Raw genomic sequence first — 22,643 nt, 5'->3', positions numbered from 1 at the left:
GAATTTTAGATGTACACCCACTGCAAGACAAATAGGTTTCCAAGTTTCCATTTTGACTCCTTTATGTGCAAATATATATGTATATATTTATAATACTAAAGGAAGCTTTGTGTGCCTGAAGGTTTGTCACAGCCACAATAGCTAGTTACCTCCACCAGCACACCTTAATTTTCTTGTGTATACAAACATATGAACCTATGCAAACATATGAACACACACACACAAAAAGTTTTTTTAAATTCTTGATGGCAGAATACATTGTACACATAAGACTTCTAAACTCAATGTAAAGGTAAGCTTTCACCTACATTTTATTTCTTGTAATAATATTTGTTCATATCTATGATCCACAGCCAAATAGTTCACAAGTAAGCAGCTAGGCATGGATTAATCTCATGTAACATAAAACCTCTGTAAGTTCACAAGTTAGTTGTTCAGGCTCTGTCTTCAGTGACTGGTAGGAGACAGGCAAATCATCCTTTTACAAGATAGGTATCTCAGATGGGTAGGTGAATCACCAGCTGAATGTGCCTATTTCTCTCCACTCAAAGACAAAATAAGTAGATTAGATTTAGACAATTTAATATTATATATTTAAAGTCAGGAGTGCTGAATTACACCCAAGAGGTATACATGGAGAAGCAGAGGAAGGTAGCTGGGCACCTGAAACTGAATGACATTAACACGTTGGGTTGGTCTTACACACCCCTGCAGTATGGACACAGCCTGGTTTTTCAGCCATGGGTGATGGAGGAAGTACTGTCCACAAAGTTTTGACTGTGGCTGATGTCTCTTCAGATGACCTAAATGTTAACTCTGCCCTTTCAGCAAAGTAGGATATGTGTGGGACGTCATGCTGCCAGGTGATAACAAAGACCTGCTCTGAGGGCTAAGCTGTGGTTTGCCGCAGGCTCATGCACAGAGCAGAGTTTAGCTGAGCAGCCTCAGGCACACACCACAGAGTCATTTGGTGATGGGATGACCCACAACATCAAAACTTGCTCTTCTTCTGTAGCCCTGTCCAGGACGATGAGGAGAAGGATTAACCTTCAGTGACCCTGTACCCAAAGTAGTGTATGCGTCCCAGCTACAGGCTCTTATCTCTTTTTCTTTCACACTTACTTCACACCTGCAGAAAGCAAGAGAAGAAGTAGTTTTTCCATATGTTTTGGCCTATCATGCTGTTCATAACACGTAACAGCTCTAATGCTGACCCCTGAGATCCTCCATCAAAAAGCATAAGGAATAATTTTCATGAACATAGCACATTTTCTTGTGCCTTCAAAGAGTCTATCTAACACAGAGGTAGACAAGGTATATCAAAAATGATCTGAAATATTAAAATTTTGACTCAAGGAATATGAAGCCTAGAATGTCCCATATCATGTTGCTACTGCATGGGAATCCATCTTCATTATTTCCTATTGTGCACACCAATTTCTCTGAAATGATTGAAGCTCTTTGCTATAGTTCCTGAAATGATACTTGGAATATATGATTCCAAATGCTTCTCAGTTATAGAACTATATAAAAAAAAAAAAAAAAAAAAAAAAAAAAACTGAGTATGAGATTCTCTCTTTGAGATTCAGGAATGCCATAAACATCCAAAGCTGAGTTAACATAATTAATCACCAGAGACATAAAATGAAATTATTTGTATTATCATTATGTATGCCTGTTGTTTTATAACACACATTTCTGCCTTGAAATGTTCTCTAAGATGTGTTATTTTAGTATTTGCCAGAGTTTATTTAACATCTGTGAAGGTTTACAATTTCCTTCAAAACTAAACAGTCATGATGAGGTTGGAACAAAAATTAGAGTGACCATGTAAATTATGGGTGAAAAGGTGCTCCTAAATATTCAGGAATCAAGCACCTGACACTGCACTTGCAGGTTACCACATCAGATATCTTTCTCTGTTTCTACTCCTACCTGTTTGTAGTAACGCACCAGCATCAAGGATAGGTAAGCGCAGGTGCAATGGGACTTTGTTTCCTAACTGGTAAACAGAAACTTACACTACCTACCTTGATCTCACCTAATATTAGTCCTTGCAATAAAGCATGCAAGGTAGGAATGTATTTTCTTCTCCACAATCCCACAGAAGGAGACAGAAAGAGGAATTTCCTTAGGGTAATTAGTCCATGTAATTCCTTTTAGCAAGTGCCTCTTTCTCTCTGTCATTATAGTCCTAATATCCAGTCCTGAATATTCCAACCCTTGTGAACCAAGCTGCAATACAACTCATGGAACTGAACATTTCAACAGCTTTGCCACAATTTCATGTACAGATGTCATCCTTCAAACATTCTGGAGGAGCATTTGGGGAAGAATTGGCACAGGTGAGCCAAGTGGGACTCAGCTTTCCAAGAGAAAAGTTGACTGATTTGCTATGTCAGGGAGCAGGGCAACACAGCTTGCTCCATTTATCCATAATACCGTGTTTATCTGTTCCCAGTCAGCTGTACACAGGCTGGATAGCTCTGCTGGCTGTGAGATGCTTCCATCCCAGACTGTGCCAAGAGGCACAAGGAGAGTAAGCTGCTTTTGCCCTCAACCCCCACTTCTCTCACATAGGGCTGGGCATCGTCTGGCCATAACAGAGACTGCAGTTAACTTGCCTTTGAAGTGGGAGGTTGAGTCACACCATCTGTGAAATCTTCATTTTTCATCATTATGAAAATGCATCCCAGTGCCAGGGTATCCCATTGTTTATCCACAGTTCTGGCATGGTCATGCAGGGCGGGGGGATGCCAGTCACAAAGCAATCTGCGAGAGGCAGACAAACACAGTAGGTGAGACTGGTTAGGCTGTATAGGCTAGACACCTCCTTCAAAATGGGCCAGTTTTTTGCCAGTATGACTGGGAGCCCTCAGAGGCTTCAGAAACGTGCCCTTTGGTATCTTGGCTTACAAGTCAGTTATACATGAAAACAGTATGCAGTTTTACTATGCCCAGCAATGCAGTTCCTGCCTCAAGCAGAATTAGATGGGTTTGCTTTTTGAAAATAATGGGTAAAAACACTTTGAACTAAGAGATTGATTCATGCATTTGCAGTTATATAAAACGCATGTTTTTGCCAGAGTATCTCATTATGCAGCCACTGTTTTGGCGTACCAATGTGATGAGCATGCCAATTAACCACATAATTGTGAAGAGGATGCAAATAGGACTGTCTCTTGTACCTTTTTCTTCTTCTAGATTAGCAAGTAAAATGCCAACTCTGAAGTATGTGTACCTTTTGCAATTAAATCAGGATTTCATGTATAACTTCCCACAGCTACTGTCAGTGATCAATTCTGTTAATAAATTATTTCCTTTGCTAGCAATAAGTCATTGTATATCTCAGTTATTACTAATTCTTTATCTGAATTTAAGATTTCAATGACTTTTTAATGCAAATGCCTCCATCAAGTTATTAAATTGTCAAAATCTTATGGTGCAATAAATTCTTACTTTCTTTCTTTATGAGAACTACAAAAGGCTGTTAAAAAAGTAAATGACATACCTTAATGGTGGTGAAAATTCCCTTTATCTAGATCACCTACATTTGAGTTATGCAGGTTTCACACATTCAAGCATTTCTACAACATTTAATTTGAAATAAGAGCTGAGACTCTTTTATAAGTACATGACTTCAGGGAGGTGAAGTTTGAAGAAAAATATTAACTATTATGAGAGTTCGTGATAAACTCGAGATATATCATCAAAGAGTCATTTTCAGAGAAGAGTGGTGTAAATAGTATTTAATTTGAGAAAATATTGACCTAAATCTTCCCTCAGTTACAGTACTTTATATGGTGAAATCCCTGATTTACTCAAGATCTCAAGACATGACATTTGGTGGGGTAGGATCATCTCTGAAATGCAGGCACTGGACATTAGAGATACACCTAAAAAGTTGCTACAATACTGGCTGGAGTAAGGAAGTTGTATCTTTTGTGGAAAAGGATCAGGTCAAGGAATCCTTGATCAAACTGGACCTTCGTGAGTTCATGGGCCATGATGGGATGCACCCACAAGTGATGAGGGATCTGGCAGATATGATTGTGAGGCCATTCTCAGTAGTCTTTGCTTGATCACAGTGACTGGGAGAAGTGCACAAAGATTGGAGGAAAACACGCGTTACTTTTACCTCCAAGAACATCAAGAAGGAGGACTGAGGGAACTACGGGCCAGTCAACATCAGCTTGATCCCCGAGAAGGTGATGGAACAGCTAATCCTGAAAACCATTTCCATGAAGGAGAAGAAAATAATCAGGAGAAGTCAGCATTGATTCACCAAGGGGAAATCATGCCTGACCACCCTGGTAAACCTCTATGATGAAATCACCAACCTGATGGATGAGAGGGGAACAGCAGATATTTTCTTCCTTCAGTAAGTCACTGTCCCCCATAAGATCCTCATAGAGAAGCTGATGAAGTATGGGCTGGATGAGCAGATAGTGAGGTGTATCCAGCTGAACAGCTAAATACAGAGGGTCAGTGGTGCAAAACCTAGTTGGATGTCGAGTACCCCAGTGGTCAATACTGGGTCCAGTTCTCTTTAACATCTTCACTGATGATCTGGACAATGGGGCAGAGTGCACCCTCAGCAAATTTGTGGATGACACAAAACTGGGGGGAGTGGCTGACTCACCAGAGAGCCATGAAACCTTGCAGATGGACCCTGATAGGCTGGAGAGGTACATTGACAAAAATCTCAAGAAGATCAGCAAGGAGTGCAGAGTCCTGAACATGGGGAGGGACAACTGTAGACACCAGTACAGTCTGGGGGCCACCCAGCTGGAAAACAGCTCTGCAGAAAAGGACCTAGGAGTCCTAGTAGACACCAACTTGAACATAAGTCATCAATGTGCCCTTGCTCCTAGAAAAGTTAACGGTATTCTTGGCTGCATCGTGAGTATTGTGTCCAGTCCTGCCCCACTCCTCCCCATCCTCCCCCAGTACAAGAGAGACATGGACATCCTGCAAAGAGTCCATCAGAAGGTCACCAAGATGATCAAGGGACTGGAGCACCTCTCCTTTGAGGAAAGGCTGAGGAAGCTGAGACTATTCAGCCTGGACAAGGGGAAGCTCAGGGAGGATCATATCAATACCTGTAAATACCTGTAGGGAAGGTGGAATGATAGAGCCAGGCTCTTTGCAGTGGTGCCCAGTGCCCAGTGCCATGACCAGAAGCAAAGGGCACAAACTGGAACACAAGAAGCTTCATCTAAACATCAGAAATAACTTCTTTATTGAGTGGGTGACACAGCAGTGGCACACACTGCCCAGTAGTGGAGCCTCCTCCTTGGAGATCTTCAGAAGCCACCTGGACATGCTCCTGAGCAACCTGTTTTGGGTTGACCAGGTCACTTGACCAGGGATGTTGGACCAGATGGCTTCCAGAGGCCTCTTTCAATCTTAATCATTCTGTGAGAATAGATGTTAGATTAATTTGCAATATTAGGTTTTTACGTATAGAAAGACAAATACATAAACCCATTATGATTTGGGGTGTAGAAATATCTAAGTTGTAATATTTATAAAATTACATTTGTGAAAAGTTATAATTAAGGGCTATGTGGTGTTCCTTTGTGTTTTCTGGCACTATAGAGATAATCATAGCTATATTGATACAGCAATCCTTCATGTAAATGTAAGATGATAAGTTTTCCTAAAGCTTTTGAATAAAGTAACTGTTAAAATCAAGAATGAAATACACTGGAAATACCTTGAGCTTTTAAACTAAAAATAAATATTAAGCTTTTCTCAGGAAGATGGAAAAAATGAATTTGCTTAAAACAACATTCTTGTTATGTCCCAGAGATTCAAAAGAAGTCAAATTATGAGCTCCATCACAGGCTTATAAGCATCCATATTGTTTTGTTTTAAGATACACAATAGTCTGGCTTCAGCACAGGTTAATAACCTGCCAGAAGGTGCCTCCACATTGTTTAGAAGATAACATGGGCCAAGGACTGTTCCAATAAGGAAACAATGGTTGTTGTTACACTGTTTTGGGGATGTAGGAGCTTTAAGCTACATGCATGTGAGTTATGGCTTGCCACTTGCCCTCTTAATGGGTCCATCTCATATAACAGTGCACAGGTATAGCCACTGGGCCTCTAACCATATGAGATGGCCTAGGATGTTCAAGGTATCTGTGTGAGACTACAAATGCCCCACTTGTGAGCAGCCAAACTGAACTACATGTACCTTGAGTATTAGCGGTACTTAACCACCAAGCTTCCATGTAATCACCTGTGTGAAGACCTCTGCCCTCAGTAATCTGAGTTTGTGACAGAAATCCCGCCCATGGTCCCAAATTATCTGCTTAAACCATATTCAGCACCATTCAAACACAGGTAGTTATCCTGTCTGAACAACAGCTGCTACTGCAGAAGGGTATGGATATCCCATACCTGTTAGGGCCATGCAGGTGTCTTGGATAACCAAATGCCATAGGTGTCTGAGTCTACCTCAGAGGGCACTGGGCAGATGAGTTCAGGGAAATGAATCCTATGTATGGTGATCAAATTCTAAGTAAACTTCGGAAAGAAATTACTTTAATAGGATTATTGGTTCAGGGTGCTAGAGTGAAACATCTCAGGTTCAGATCTGCTGAGGCTTACTCACAATGCAGTTCTAATGATTCATGTGGACTTTTGAGACAGCAGAGTTTTATACTATAAATGACACTGCTATCAGCCCACAGAGCAATGGATACACTGAGGCTGAAAAAGGACCTTTTCATTGTTTTCCATACATGATAAAACCCATATTGACTATGGTTTACAAGAACTAAAAGAAGGCCCAGTCAAGGCTTACCACCTGTGTCTCAAATTGTTTATATATGATTGCAATATTGATATTGCTCTAACCTCTGTTATGCCTCTCTCTGCCATCTGCAAAGCTGGGGAAACAGGTTTTCTTTATACTCACCATGACGGACTGTGTTATAGATGGAAGGAAATCATGTTTATATAAATACATAGTGTGTATACAGTACATATAAAATAACTTGAACAACTTGTCTGAACACCAAATATTCAGGAAAGGACAGTAAGTCACCTCTATTATCAAAGTGCAAACAGAATTTAGTCCAGCCAGAACATTTCTGAAACAGGTGGCATGCAATAGTATATTTGAAGGTTATGTGTCTATGTCAAACTTGGCTACAATAATTGGTAAGAATACAAAAGCCTATGTCATTTAAAAATCTAAGTAATAATGTTGAACTTCCTTCATTGATACAGTAAGAAATTGTCTGGTAAAGGACCAGTACTAAGTTTTATGACTGGTGCTGAAATGGAGAAATAATATTGTCTATGCACTACTATAAGATAGGCCTTTGTAGAAAGGTAATAAATGTGTTCATACCTTCACTTCAGCAACTGTCAAGAGTATAAATACACAGGAAGACAGAAATAAAGGGTGTACCTCACTGGCACTGGGAAGTGTGTTTCAGAAAGAGATGCTGAATGAAGCCAATCAATGTCTGAAGACAAGCACTGGGAACTTAGTGTGAAACACCCTATGTTAGATGAGCTGCATGGAACATCAAGAGCAGCCTTTTGCCTATGTAACTTTATTTTGGAGTTAAAATGTTCTTTTAAAGTACTTGCTGCTAGTTACTTTCTTAAAGATGGCATTGTAGGGTGAGGAAGGCATCTGAGAACCATAGTGTCTTCCTTTGTCATTTGGTGAAAGACTTCAGACCTGTGCCACAAGCCACTGAGATCGTAACAGATTTTCAATTTACCCCTGTGTTCTCTGAATCAGAGATACAGGAGCAGTTAGAAAGAGGGCAATTAGAGCTGAATATTTCAAGGCATAGTGGGATGTGACTTGATAAAACAGGAGAGAAAATGGGGAGACTACAGAGTGCTCATTTCAAAATGCAGGAGAAAGGAAAGGAGAAAAGGCTACATGAAGGCCTCAAACTGGGAGAAAGATCTGCAACTCTGAAAAGGACTACAGGATTAATTGCTCACCCAAAAAGTAGCAGACCCACAGTAAATGCACCCTCAGGAGCCTGCCAACCACCTGGTTCTGATTCAGAAGGAAAAATACAAACTAGTGAGTCATCAACATCACTTCCTTCTGCACAATTCATTTCCTGAAGAGTTTCCCATCTACATGTATTTCTGATTTCCTGTAAGACCTAGCAATCACGTGGCTGAAGATCAACATATGAAATTTCACACTGACAAAATAGCAAGGGAAAGAAAGGTTCTTCTCAGAACATGTACAGAGCATTATATATTTAGCTTTTTTTTTTTTTTTTTTTTTTTTTGTGGCAGTGGCAGTGGAAAAGACAAAACAATTTATAAATTAGGTCATTTTTCCCTGTGTTGTTTCTCAACTGAATCATCACATTGAGTTGATCACATTTTCTAATTTAAAAAGTTTAAACATGCAGAAAAATGTACTTTTTCGCTCTTCATCTTATCATGTACATCATCAGTACACTACCACCCTCTTCCACTAAAAATACTCTCCTTCATGCCAACTATGAACATGCCCCAGGCTTCTTTCTTAAGAAACATTAAGCATTACCTCATAGAGCACATTGAAAATATGTCCAATAACAACACAACATCTAAGAAAAATGCAGAAACCATTATTTGCTGTCAGTGAGGTTAGCAACTAATTTTCATCTTAGTCTGGAGAAAAAAAAAAAAAAAAAAAAAAAAAAAAGTGGTTTACACTTTACTTTTTGTTTTCCTGATGCAGATTGCAGCATTTTGACTTCATGTTCCTTTACGCAGTCCCACAAGTGAGACCAGACTGGTCAAGTGAGTTGATCTTATTGTATGTCACTGTCAACACCTAGATTTCAAATTCTTATGGCAAACAACAGATAATAAAATCAAAGGTTCACCTTACAATTATTATTCATTACAGCTGGCGCAACACTCACAAAATCAAGAAATGTTGAAGACTGTGGAAACTCTCAGTGAGTAGGATTTCCCTTTGGCAAGCCAATTACTCACCCTGGGTAACCATGGCTGTTTCAGATGCATTGTCCATTTCTACTTCACTCTTGGCATTCCTGAATTTCACATACTTATGCTTGCATTATTTTGGCCAGCAGTATCCACTGAGCCTGCACCTGCACCCTAAATATCCACCACCCATTCCACCAAGAGTGATTTTTTTTTTTCCGTTACAGAATTCAGGTGTTATAAAACTACACAGCAGTGAGAAGGAGAGCTGGTTGGGCAACATCTCAGAGAATCCACATGGTTACTGCAACCATTTTATTCTGCCAAAGGGAAACCCTCGTAATGGAAATTTCCATAGCTGACATCCTTTCTTGACATCCTTATGTTTTCTGCTGTCATGACTCACAAGCAATGACCTGATGTGTAGGAGGTGAGAGTACTTGGAGACTACCTGAAATAATGATTACAGGACAGCTCTGTGAATGCAAACATCAGATTTTGATTTGTCGACCAAAGAATAATGTTGTGTAAATGTATGGCCTGATCCCCAGTCTCCTCCAGATTTCAGAGATAGGCACACTTCTCAGGGAAGCCACAGAGGCTGCCGGCACTCTGGTGGTGGCATGATCTCTAGCCTGGATTGGTAGATCTAATCTGGTTAATTCATAACAAACTTAATGCAATTAGACACCCACTTAAATAGCCTCTGGCTAACTGTCTGACTTTCCATCCTATCTGTGAAACTGGCAAACAACATTTGAGAAACTGAAAACTTTGGTCCTATCCTGATTTTTAAAAGAACTCTGTGTAGATCCAGAATATGTGATCTGGCTTCATTGTGTCAGGGTAAGGTTTTGAAAAAAAAATATCAAATAAGTCATCTGATTCAAATGTAAGGATGAGACCATGGTATGTAAAGCTTTAACATGAGACATAAACATGACTCTGTCCTTATGGAATTCAGTGTCCTTACAGTGCCAGCACTTCTGTATTTCATGGGCAAAGAAAATATGAGTTTCATAACAGTTCCTTAATAGTATCTGGTTTAGAGGTTGGTATTGTATTTGTCAGCACCCAAAGTATGTTTCTTACCAGCTTCAGTAATCATTTGTTAACCAGCTTAGCCAGGTGAACAAACGCCAGTATGTGAAAATGTCCAAGGGTATGTGAGACAGGGTTCTACCTGTGTCATCTCTAAGGATTCCTTAATAGTTCCAGCAGAATAAGACAATCTATCTGTCTTTTAAATATATCTATCTATCTATATATATATATATACAGCTGAGAAACTTGTTCCTTGTCATGCCAAAATAAGGGTTTAAGGAATTTGAGATTCTTTTGAGGCTAACAAAGAAAACAGTTGAGGGGTTCATGGGTGACATCTGACAAAAGGGAGTCTTTCAAAAGAGAGATCTGTGGCCCACAGGACCAAGTAGTACATGGTGCCTCATGGCCACATTAGCTTGAACCTCCACTGGGTCAAGGGGAATTAGTCAGATGAACAGGGAATATTTCACTAACATGCTTAAAGGTGACAAAAGTTTATTTCACAGTGGAGATAACCTCAGCAGGCTGAATTAGATGGTCCTTTCAGCACTGAGAAAAGGCTCATTACTGTGGCTGCATACCTTAAACAGCATATAACAGTGCAGCTCAGCAAATACAGTTACACCACCTAGCACTGCAAAGGATGCAAGTGTGAAAGTCTGCCTGGGGGTCAAACCCCTCTGCTAGGACATTACCTCTAAGTGATGTGAGATCGATGTTTTGCTACCAAAAAACATATTCTAGGGGAAGGCCAATACTGCTGCTGTGACTATTTTTGCCTACAGCTGGTCTTCCAACTATGAGCCATGAGCTACCTTTTGAGAATTACATGAGGCCTCTCCCTTCCAGGGGCCAAGGAATGCAATCCACCCTTTTAGTCCCTTGAGGAAAAATGTTGTATCCAACCACTGTCAGGACATCATGTGAAGAAGGGCTTGGCTGCCTTTCTGGTACCCTGAAACCTTCCTAATAGAAGGCATGTGGGAGCCTGATCTGAGCCAAAGCGCAGATGAAGACTCCTAAAAAGGCCTGGGTCTGTGGCAGACTTTGGAGTAGAACATGCACTACAGCCCTTATAAACTGAAAGGAAATGTTTACTGCAATATTCCTCAGCACCTTATGATCTTTCAGGGAAGGAATGGCAAATGAAATATTCTTCCTGAATATGTCTCTCCTAAAGGCCAAAAAGTGCTTCTGTGGACCAATGTTTAACAATATTGAAGGGTAAGAAAGGCAATTCCTGAAATCACAATACTTTTTTTTTTTTTTTTTTAGTTGTAGAACAATCTCCAATACTGGAAAAATATTTTCCTGACCTAACATTAAAAAAAAAAAAAAGCTCTTGCTCTTTTTGAAGTGATGAACAGGATGCTATGCTCTAACACTATCTTTAGCTAAACAAACACATTACTAAATATTTATGAAAAAAATTAGCTTCCCACTGTTCAGAGAAGAGAGTTCTGCCAAGGTCTTCTATCTGGCAAACACAGAGTCATAGCCAAAACGCAGATCAAGGTTGTTCTTGCTCCATCTCTCATAACTTTCAGTAGGGAATAAGGGCAGTCATAATGCAGAGGTAGTTTTAAAGGCCAATAATGACAGAGCTTACTCTTTTGGGGGACAGGCACACCAGAGTTAGAACATGGATCACTCTTTTAACAGCTTCTTGCACCCTATATACCTCCCTGATAACCTAGATCCTCTCAAACTGTTGTACACTTCTGACCAAGACTCAATATTTTTTTAGCAGGTGTGTCTAGTTCTCATTTGATCAAAGATGGTGAAATTTATCTGCCTTGTAACCACCTATTCTTGAACTGCTATCATATCAGGATTCTGCATATACTATCACAATTTTTTCTCTATGGAAGTTCTCTGCTGTCCCCATTTTGGCTGTTTCCACAACTCTCTCTGCTAGTTGGAGTTTCTAACTGATTTGTTTCAGTTGTTTTCCGGCAAATATCCTAGCATGGAACCCACAGTTAAATGAAAGAGATAAAGTATCAGCCTAGTGAAGGAAAAAAGTCTTCAAAGGGCAGAGGTATATCTGAGACAACTTTTAACAAATTGTGGAATCTAGCTGCTGATGCCTTCCATGAGAATTATTATTATTATACTGATTATTATTATTATTATATTATACTTGTAGCTTATTCAGACATAGGTAAATACAAACTGTCTCACTCTCTATTTAGCTGCTCATCTCCTTATTGATCCTGGGTTCTGGGAGAGGTATGAAAAGTTGAACCTCACATTATATCTTTGTGTAGGATAGGAAACACCAAGCACAGAGAAAAATTGTGTGTACTTTTGAAAACGATTCCTTTTTAAATAATATGTAAAACCTCACCTACTGCCAAATATGCTATATAGACAGAAGAGCAAATTACAATTTCTGAAACAAAAAATTATGGAATAATCAGGAATTTTCCTGAGGGAACGTGAAGACTTCAGCTCCTGCTTCTGCTGAAGAAATGTTACCTACAGTCAATGATGATAGAAGCAGCTGACTACGGTACTGGACTGGAGGTACAGTTATATTTTTTGTTTGGCTGACTACAGACAGTGTGTTCTATCTATCCATATGCTTTTTTTTTTTTTTTTCGTATGTCTTCAATCCCCAGTCTTGTATTGATTGAATACAGCTGATGAAAAGATAATTTGGTAGATTAATTATTTCTCTAGTTCTTCTATTTATTTATTTCTATATAACAATGTTGATAAGAAACAGGTTTTTCCTGGCTTTATGTGAAATGGAAAAAGAGAGAGAGAAAAAAAAAGTCTTTATTATATGTTATCCTCAACATATATCTAAACACTGCAAAAATTTCGTTTATAGTAAATACTACAAGCACTCTAATCCAGTCATGTTTTAAAGTGAGCTCATGTTTATGGAATTGTAAAGCAAGTAAGAAATAACTAACGGTAAAATAAATTTAAATATTTAAGTGGATGCATAAGCACAAACGCATCAGAGCTGAGCAGGGACTGTTGGACTTTAGTTATGGGGACATGTAAAGGTCTTTCCATGCCAAGGCTGGAGCTGAAGAATATGTTCTATAATTATCCACCTGCATTACAGAAAGGACATGGAGATGTCACCTAGAGTGAATTTCTTTGGTGTCAATAAAAATCACAGTGTAACGTCAGTAATTCCTTATCTGTGTTACTAATTGAGGGCCAAATTGAGACCTGAGAGATAACGAATGGATTGGGAAATAAGGGACTGTTCAATGACAGCGAGAGCAGCAGAATATGGACCTTGGAGCAAGATACCTCGAGTGAAGGCCTGGAGGCCAAATGCAGCTCGTGATGCCCAGCCAAGGCACCTGATAAATGAGCCTGTGCAGGGAGTGGCCTTGAATCCAGACTGGTGAGTGATAAGAGCCCTGGTATCTTACTCACACATATGTATGAGGCAGGGAGAAGTAGCTACAAGTAACAACTACTAGGGAACAAGCACATCCTGCTCCTCCTGTTCACATGTGCTTCTGTGCATATTCCTACCTGCATTTTGAGCAGTCTACTCCTCTTTGTTCCTTTTTTTCTCCTTTCAAAAAATGGCCTACAGACTTAAAGCTTTAAAAAACAATGCTTTATGGGTCTTTTAGTGTACTTTTTTGTTTGTTTGTTTGTTCTTTGTTCCCATGTTAAAAGCAAATTCCTTGAAGATGTTTAAATAGTCCTTTGCCTTATTCTTTTTTAAATGAAACCAAAATTTGAGGCCTAAAAAACATCAATGAACACATTTTTCCATCCATCTGATATTTCTTCTTCCTCTTTTCTTAAGCTGGTCCATCTAAAGAAATGCTTTGTCTTGAATTCTAAAGATATCATCATACTTTGTAAGGGAAAGGATTGTCCCGCTCTGTGCTGGTGCAGCCTCACCTTGAGCACTGTGTACAGGTTTGATCAATATAAAAAGGACATAAAAAAAAAAAAAAAAAACAACTTAGCATCCAAAAGGAGGTCTACAAAGCTGGTGAAGGGTCTGGAGGGCAAGATGTGTGAGGAATGGCTGAGGTCCCTTGGTTTGTCCAGCCTAGAGCAGAACAGGCTGAGGGGAGGCCTCATGGCGCCCTGCAGCTTCCTCATGAGGGGAGCGGAGGGACAGGCGTTGAGCTCTGCTCTCTGGGGACAACGACAGGACCTGAGGGAACAGCATGGAGCTGGGACAGGAGAAGGTCAGGCTGGGTGTTAGGAAAAGTTTCTGCACCCAGAGGGTGGTTGGGCACTGGGATAGGCTCCCCAGGGCAGTGGCCATGGCCCTGAGCCTGCCAGAGTTCAAGAAGCATTTGGACTGCGCAGTCAGACATTTGGTCTGATTTTTGGGTGGTCCTGTGTGGAGCCAGGATTTGGGCTTGATGATCCTTGTAGGTCCCTTCCAGCTCAGGATATTCTATGGTTCTATAAGTGCTTCAAGCGTAGTTTCACATTTGTCAGTAGGTGAATATGTCTAATGTTTGCTAGAAAAAGTAGGAATACAGGACTGGAACAGTCAATTGGATAAGTATATGCAGTACATTTACAGAACGTATCTTTTAATGACTGAAATAGAATTGTCCACAATACCTGTTTACCTGTGATGAGTCACAATGGGTACATTAACACAGCCAAATAACAGGCAATCTGTTACTGAACTTGTTTGCCAGAATCTTCATTGTTACACTGCTTGAATGTTAGCTCACTCCTTGGCCCTGTCCTAAAGATTGTCTCTCCAAGCAGTCCCCAGGATGAGTCTACTGTAAAAAATAGTGGTGCTAGGCAGCATTGATGCAAGCCAGCCACTGTCACTTGGCATTTGGGTGAGGAAAGGTTCCTGCCCTTCTTTTACGCAGTGTTATTTCATACACACGCACCAATGTTTATGCATGAGATTAACACTCTCTCATTTTTACCTGGCATTACATGCATCTTTATTTCAGCCTGGCAGTTGTGGCTTTAGGTTGATAGGAAGACAGATGGGTTATCCGTATAGCAGTCAAACTTTGTATGCCTTTCTCTCATGTTGTCCCCTAAGTGTTGAGACACAAGAAGCAGAAAGGCTAAGGAAACCTCTGACCACCTGCTGACACATGCTTTTTAGATAAATACAGTGGGTGGGTTAATCTGTATGGCATTATTTTGATACTTCTCATTAACACAGAAGATATACTGACAGAAATTAGTTATGTCCCTTGATATGCCCCTTAGAACTTACAGGGGAGACGAAATCCTGTATCTTTTGAGTTCCCCTAGAAACTGTCTTGATGATGGGACTCCTAATCTCAACACCTCAGTTCAGAGCCTAAACTTGTGAACAAAGGCAAAAACCCTACCGCTGTCCTTGCAACCAAAGCCTGTCCTGAATATACCACCCAATATTATTCTAGCAACATGTTTATGTTGTGTGTACTTGTAAGGCCCACAACTTTATTATTCTGGGTTCTAGCTGTCATCTTTTTTTTTTTTTTTTTTTTTTTTTAATAGAACTTCTAGTATATTTCTTATGCTACAGTTTCATGATTCATTCCAGCTTGGCTTCATAACAGCATTTTCCACCCACATAAAAAAGCATGCCAAACCTCCAAGGTTTTGCAATATTCTTTTGTAGTATTACTTTTATCAGGCAATCAAGTAAATATTAATATTATTTTTTTTTTTGAAGGAAAAGCAACTTTTGCTGCCAACTGCACAACTTTCCATGTGATAATATGAAGTATCAACATGTGTCTTTGAAAAATTCAACTTATATATTCCTAAACACTTGCAGCTTTAAACTGCTAATGGGTATGAACATAATATCACTTTTTTTTTTTTTCCATATAGATTGTTCATGCTGATCAGGATCCAAAGTTTATTCATTTTTTTCACATGAATATTCTCATTTATATCGGTGACTCAGAACAAGTAAAACCCAGAAGCTTTATGAGCACAGTTTTGTGCTCTGAAGTAGGCACAGCAATGCTATTACATAAATTTTAATGTGATTATAGCTTATTCTAGACCCTGAATGGGTATAACCTACATCAGTTTCCATACTTCCAAAACTATAATAGTGTGTTTAGTTGAAATATTTTACCTGTAAAACAATACAATTAAACCAGAAAAAACTTTCAGGTCTAAATCTCATGTCAGAGCATAAGAATCTTCCTCAAATACCCTTCAAGTGATGTCTTTTAATGATTATTTTGGAGACGGGTGAACACGTAGATACATAAAAGATTCTGCCCAGTTTCACAATCTTCTTGCATGATGAATCACTTTTGCTCACTCACATGGGTGAATACATATTGTGGCACTTCAAGTAAATGCAATCAAAGCAAAAGTTGCAGAGTAGAACCCATAAAATATGTAATACAGCAGATAAGCTTTCCAGTCATGCTGTGAATTAGGGTTGTTTATTATTTCCTGTCATATCACTGCATGTTAATTTTCAGTTTGTGATCCAGTGGTTCCTGCCCAGCATCCTTTCTAAGCTTTTTAATCCACAGCTATAGGAATATAGCTACCATGCTTAACCCATGGCTACAGGCTACATAGAAATCTAATTCTTGGTCATTAACAAACTAGATGAGACACATGTTCCTTATATTAGTTAACAAAACAAACAAACAAATAAAAACTAAAAATCATCTATTTCAGGTTAACTGAAAGGAATTTGTTTTCTAATTTTCTGTTCCACCGCCGAACCCCCAAAATCCATTATTTACACAGTTCTATTTCTAGCACACATAAATATGTCATTTCTCTTCATTAATAGCACCACAGTCTACCTCTGTCCTTTCTTCCCTGTGAATAGGGCTTTTCTTCACATTGCCAGTACTTGTTTACCACTTTCATTGCATTTATTATGAGATATTGGGTAGCATTCAACTTGCCTGAATTTAAGCTCTGCAGTACTACTGCCTACATCTGAGCTTGTCCAAGTTCCCATTATAATCAAGTGAAAGCTCAGATTTAATTCAATTTCCTAAACATAGATGTCTTAACAACATGTTTGATGCTGTGTGGTGTCACTATTCAGCTTCTCTACAAGAGCATGGGTCACAGCTAGGTCGTGTGTCTTATCTGGAGGCTTCATGCAGATGTCTCATATTCCTGATGGCATCTCAAATGGCATTAGAAGACTATGCTTAGGCAACCTGTAAGGTCTCCATTAACTTTAATAGAAGCTTAACACCTAATTGAGATGCAGCTACCTACACTGCAGATGCCATAAATTAGGCTCAGCTGAATCCTGCACTCTCAGACTTGAAGGAACAGAAACTGTCTCTTTGGGGGCTTGTGGAGACTTCTTTTCACTTATCCTTCTCTAGCTTATACTGATTTAGGACTTCTCTGAATTCATGCATCCTTCTCGTGAGATGCTTTTTTTCTTTGCAATTATAATTAAAATCTTTACACATAGCCCAAAAAGTCCCTTATCACATAAAGATAGAGAGTGAAAGTCATCTATATCTTTTGTGCAGTCGTTCACATCACTGTAATGCATTACTATATGCACAGAAAAACAGCTCACAAAGCACAAAGTTAAGAGGTTCATCTGCACACACAGTGTTAAGTCTGCCCCAAGGAAATCAAGCAATGCTCAAGTGTCCGTGGGATTTTATTTATTTTTAATGAAATATGCTTCTTCTTCAGGGTCCTCAATACTCTTAGTACATTTTCAGCTTTGAATGCCAACAAGAGCAAAGTAAGCCAAGATGCAAATAAAATAAATAATAATAATAAAGGAAATGTAGTGCTATGGAGAAAACCTCAGTAAGCATAATCTATAGCCTAATTACACTTAGCAGTGCATAGCAGAATACTCACCCACAAATGACCAAAATAAATGGACAGTCTTAAAGGCTCTCAGGTCTCTAACATCTAAACATCTTTCTAAGAAAGCTGACAAAATGATAAATTTAGATGGCACCATGCCACTCTTACCACAAAAAAATGGAATAGCTGTAAATTGCAATGAGGCAATTCAGGACAATTTATGAACCCCTCTGAGACCTCTGCAGTGAGCCTCTCAAAACGTGAGGTATCTAAGGCTACACCTGTTCTAGCAAATACTGTGGGAGTAGGTGCAGAGGAATGATGTGCACATTGCACACATTTCATGGGTTTGACGTCAGACTAACTCTAGTTTGGTCCTGTTGACTGAATTTCCAGTAGCAACTGGATGGTGTTAGGTATACCGTCTTCTGGAGCCTGTTTTCTCATTAGGTCATCTAAAAGGAATCCAGTTTGCTTGCTCTGAGAGGCTCCATGATGCAAACCAAAGCATACTAGGTAGGAACAGTCAGAGGACTCCCTTCAAAATAGCACTCACACACCAAACTGAAAGACTTATAAAGATCCATCCTTAAGCAATTTCTTCTCCTATATTCTGATTTCAGTAGCATGTTCTGCTTGTGTTTCCTGAGGCACCTTTGTACACTGAATGTGTACATTCATTCATTCATCTACATAAGTATTTCTGTCCTCTAAGAGGAGTATTTATTGGGATAGAAAAAATGTATAGTTCTGAACAGATGTAGATATCAGTGTCCTTACAGGAGATGATTATGAATGTCTGATTTCATCTCCCAAATTGCAGATGTGCTTATCAAATAATTTATCATAATTAACATTCTTTATGAGAAGTACAGTACAGCCTCCCCAAACTGAATTGTCAGAGAAGTAATACATTACCTAAGCAGGTTTATGGGGAGATTTTTGTACTGTGCTTGTTCTATGACTGTACTAATGGCATCTGGTGCCAGGTTTGACTACCTGAGACCTTCTGCCAGTTCTCTGTCAAAATGACAGATAAATGTCATTGTACTTTGTACATTGTACAAACTATATGTACTTTTCTGATTTTTATAGTCGGTGGCCTCTCAGTACACTTCATTTATAGCTTCTTTGCATCTTTAAATTTGGTGATGAAGTAAATGGAATGTAAAAGGTTAACCAGTTTCCAAAAGGTGCTGTTTAACAATGGTTGGCCTTCTGAATCATAGATTAGCAAATAATCATTTGTTCTGATGATGTAATATCTGTAACTTACAGTAATGTTACTAAAGGGAGGAGTTATCTGAAAATTGGTTTGAACTGGTCTCTCTGGTTTATGATCTTTCCTGTCCCCCTGTTCATGCACTGACTTAATCTTACTCAGTAAACTAATTTGTTTCCTAATTCTCCTTCAGATCGTAATTTCTGAAAAGCTCTGAGGAATCCTGTTTTCAACCCCAAAAGGACCAGCCAAAAAAAGACTATCTTAAGACTGAAAAGTAAAAGTCTCTTAGCACTGGAAAATGATTTACTTCCAGTCTTTGCATTCTAACTCAGCATAAATTTAACTCCCTGGAGACAGCTCATAAACACATTTGTCTTTCTAAACTTTCATTTGGCTAAGAATCTGGAATATATCAAGGCTTTCTTTTTAAGGCATTTCCTGTAAGGCAAAGCTAAATGTTACTTGTTATTAGAGGCAAAAGTAAAAATAATACTAATTTAAAGATCAGATTGTATGAATTACATTTGCTATATATGAAAGGATATAATGTTTAAAGCAGTTTTAGACATTCAGGTGGTAATTTTTCTGTAGGTGTAAAAAGTTGCTAATTCATCATGGCTACAAACATTCTCAGAAACACCTGGAATAAACATAGGTACATCCTGAAGCAGAATTTGGCCTTTTTCACCATTTCCCTCCCTTTTCTACCACTCACAAGTGAATAGGTTCGGGATTATCTCATCGCTTATTCAACCCAGCAGTTACCATTGTTGAAAAATCAACAATTGTCATCTGTTGTTGCACCACAATGCACCATAACATTTAAAATATATGGTTACTTTCAAGTATCAAATGTCAATACAGGGAGTATCGCTGTTGACAAAGACTAATAAATATTTACTTTCTAATGATACCATAACGTGTGTCTGATTATGTACAATAAAATAAAACATATGTGAAAGATGGGATGCATTTAAGATGGAAAATCATGCTTAGATTGTGGAGTGAGCAGGAAGAAGGAAGCCATTATTCCGTATGATGGATTGTGATTGTGGATTTGACAGTTGCAGGATGGAAATTAGTGCCAAATGCCAAGCCACCTCCTCTGCATACGGCTACAGCATTTCTAAACTTACAAACCACCTTGATTGCACAGTCCTGAGCACAGTCCACTGCTGGCTAGAGTCTTTTATCTGTAAGAGAGGCCCAGTATCTCCTCTTAACATCACATTAGAGATTTCTTGCTGCTCAGATAAACTGGACTTTTACAATGAATTCAGTGAAGTTAGTGTCAGCCCCTTGCCCATGGGAAGTAGCAGAGCCGCTTTTTTACTGAAAATCACTGTTAATAAATTATTTTACCAGCTGTACATTGAAGATGATGTGTATGATTCAAAAGAAGGTCAAGTTAACTTGAAAAAACAAATGCAGTAAGAATATGTATAGGATTATGTGAGAATGTTCCCAAACTGTGAAGTAACTCAAATAGATTGGCATGCAGTGATGCATAGGTCAATCAAGTCACAGCATGCTTTTATTTAGTTTAATAGTAGATACTCTGCAAACAATCATAACGTTTTTAGTTGCACACTGCATACTCAAACAGCAGCGTAAATGGATTTTTTATGTATGTTCTTTAGCTCACATTCTATTCAAATCAAGTTAAGGTTTTTCTTTTTTTTTTTTTTTTTTTAAGTTTGTATTGCTTTCTTTTTGTAGGTTGAATAAGCTTCTGGTGAGTTTTTTACTATTGCTTAAAAATCTTTTGGTAAACAGCCTTACATTTATCCATTTAGAATATGTTGACCTAGTGCTTTTCAGAAGAGTATTCATCATATTCTTAAACACTTTTCTTAATTCAGAATCTTAAAGCAAAATGATTTGGGTAGTATCCAGCAGTTTAGTGGTAATGCTGTCCATTGACCCACTACTAACAAAGACTGATGAAATTTCTCATTACTTTTTAAGTAATGAGAAAATTACTTTACTTTGTTCAGACTGCGAACTGATATCTGAATGGCTCTCTTGTCACCAGGACAGAAAGATTGGTTCAAACTGTGAATACAGTTCACTTTAAATATCATTTCAAAATTTGTTTTGGAACTGTGTCACAACTAAACCAAGCATAAATTGCCACAGAATAAAAAGATTTAAATTTTTATTTTAAAACTTAACCTGGAGTGAAATTCTGATTTCAATCCAAAACAAAACTTCTCATTGTTAGTAATATCACTTGAAGAGCTGCAGTTACAGATATTTATTCAATTTTATGGCTAGATTGTGGAAGTCCATAATAAAACACGTGCTATAGCATATTAGTTGTAGCAGGATTGCAGGGTAATGGAAAGATCCAGTAAACAGCTGGCTTCCCTAATTAGTATGTCAAATGTTTATGTGCTCCTCTTGTTAAGTACCAAACTGTTTAATCAGAACAAAAACATGAGATACTTTGATCTGGAAAATAAGGTAAGATGTTTCAATGATACACTGTGGCCACAATTCATCCTACCTAACATTAATCACCTATGTTATGCATGTAAATTAGGGGGTTAGTCATCTCAGACTCCCTCTAAAGTCACAGGAAGAAGATAGACACTTTCTCAGGATGACAAGGAGAGTTGACAGCTCCCCAAGAGCAGAGGGAGACACGGTGGATGGGCTTTAACACCAGTGCTTCACTGATGCTTGAGGGACCAAGTACAGGTTCAGGCCCTCTCCTTCCTCATTTTCAAAAGAAATCCATGAAATAGTATATTTCTTCCTATTTTGTCATTCGGTTTGGAGAGAGGCTTTGGTTTTTGTTTTGGTTTGATTTGGTTTGATTTGGTTGGGTGAGTGGGTGGTGGTTTTTTTTGTAGGAAACATAGGCAATACCTTTCTGATTTCTCAAAAGCCTCAGTGTTGTTAGAATGAAGATTAAATTTGATCTGAACCATCCTACCAGCTTCAGCTGTGAGTGTTGCAAAAGGGAGCTATATTATCAATTCATACAGGAAAAGGTGTGCCTTTATTCTTCAGCAAACTACATTTATGACTTCAGAAATGGCCTTTAACAAGATCTGGAAAGAAGCCAAGTCGACTTCCCTTTGACCTACAGGCAAGTCAAGCAAAAGTGATGATTTTGAGGGACAAAATGGGGAGATTAGTAGGCATCTGAACTGCAAGCTGAATTCAGCAAGAGGCAGATAAATCCTGTGAATGGCCTTCTTTGTATTCTCTAAATTAGAATGGTTTCTGTTACAGAAGCGTGATCTCAGAATACATTATTGCAAGCTGATGGGAACATCACTGTTATTGGATAGTTATGCTCAACTATTATCTTGAGCAAAAATAAGGAGAAATGGAACAAGGTATAGCATAAGATGCCAAAGGTAAAAATGCCTCTCTGACCAAAAACTTCCTAGAACCTGGGAGAGACTGTTGGAAGGGAGAGCTGAAGGCCATCTACTGCAGCCCCTGGCTCACAGTGGGACTAGCACTAACAATCATCTCAGCCAAGGCCTTGTCCAGCTGAGCACATGAAATCTCTGGGGACATATATGCCACAACAGCTCTGGTTTTCATAACAGAGCAAGTCACCTAGAGACATAACAGGTTACCCAAATGGTCACCACCTCCAAACAGCTCTGTCCTCTCACAATAAAAGACAAAGAGGCAGAATGCAAGAAGAGGCTATTGTCCTTCATATA

This window comes from Netta rufina (genome assembly GCF_964035555.1).
Source record: "Netta rufina genome assembly, chromosome: 1".
Classification (NCBI taxonomy): domain Eukaryota; kingdom Metazoa; phylum Chordata; class Aves; order Anseriformes; family Anatidae; genus Netta; species Netta rufina.
The sequence above is the reverse complement of the archived record's forward strand: the minus strand, read 5'-3'. Positions refer to the sequence as shown.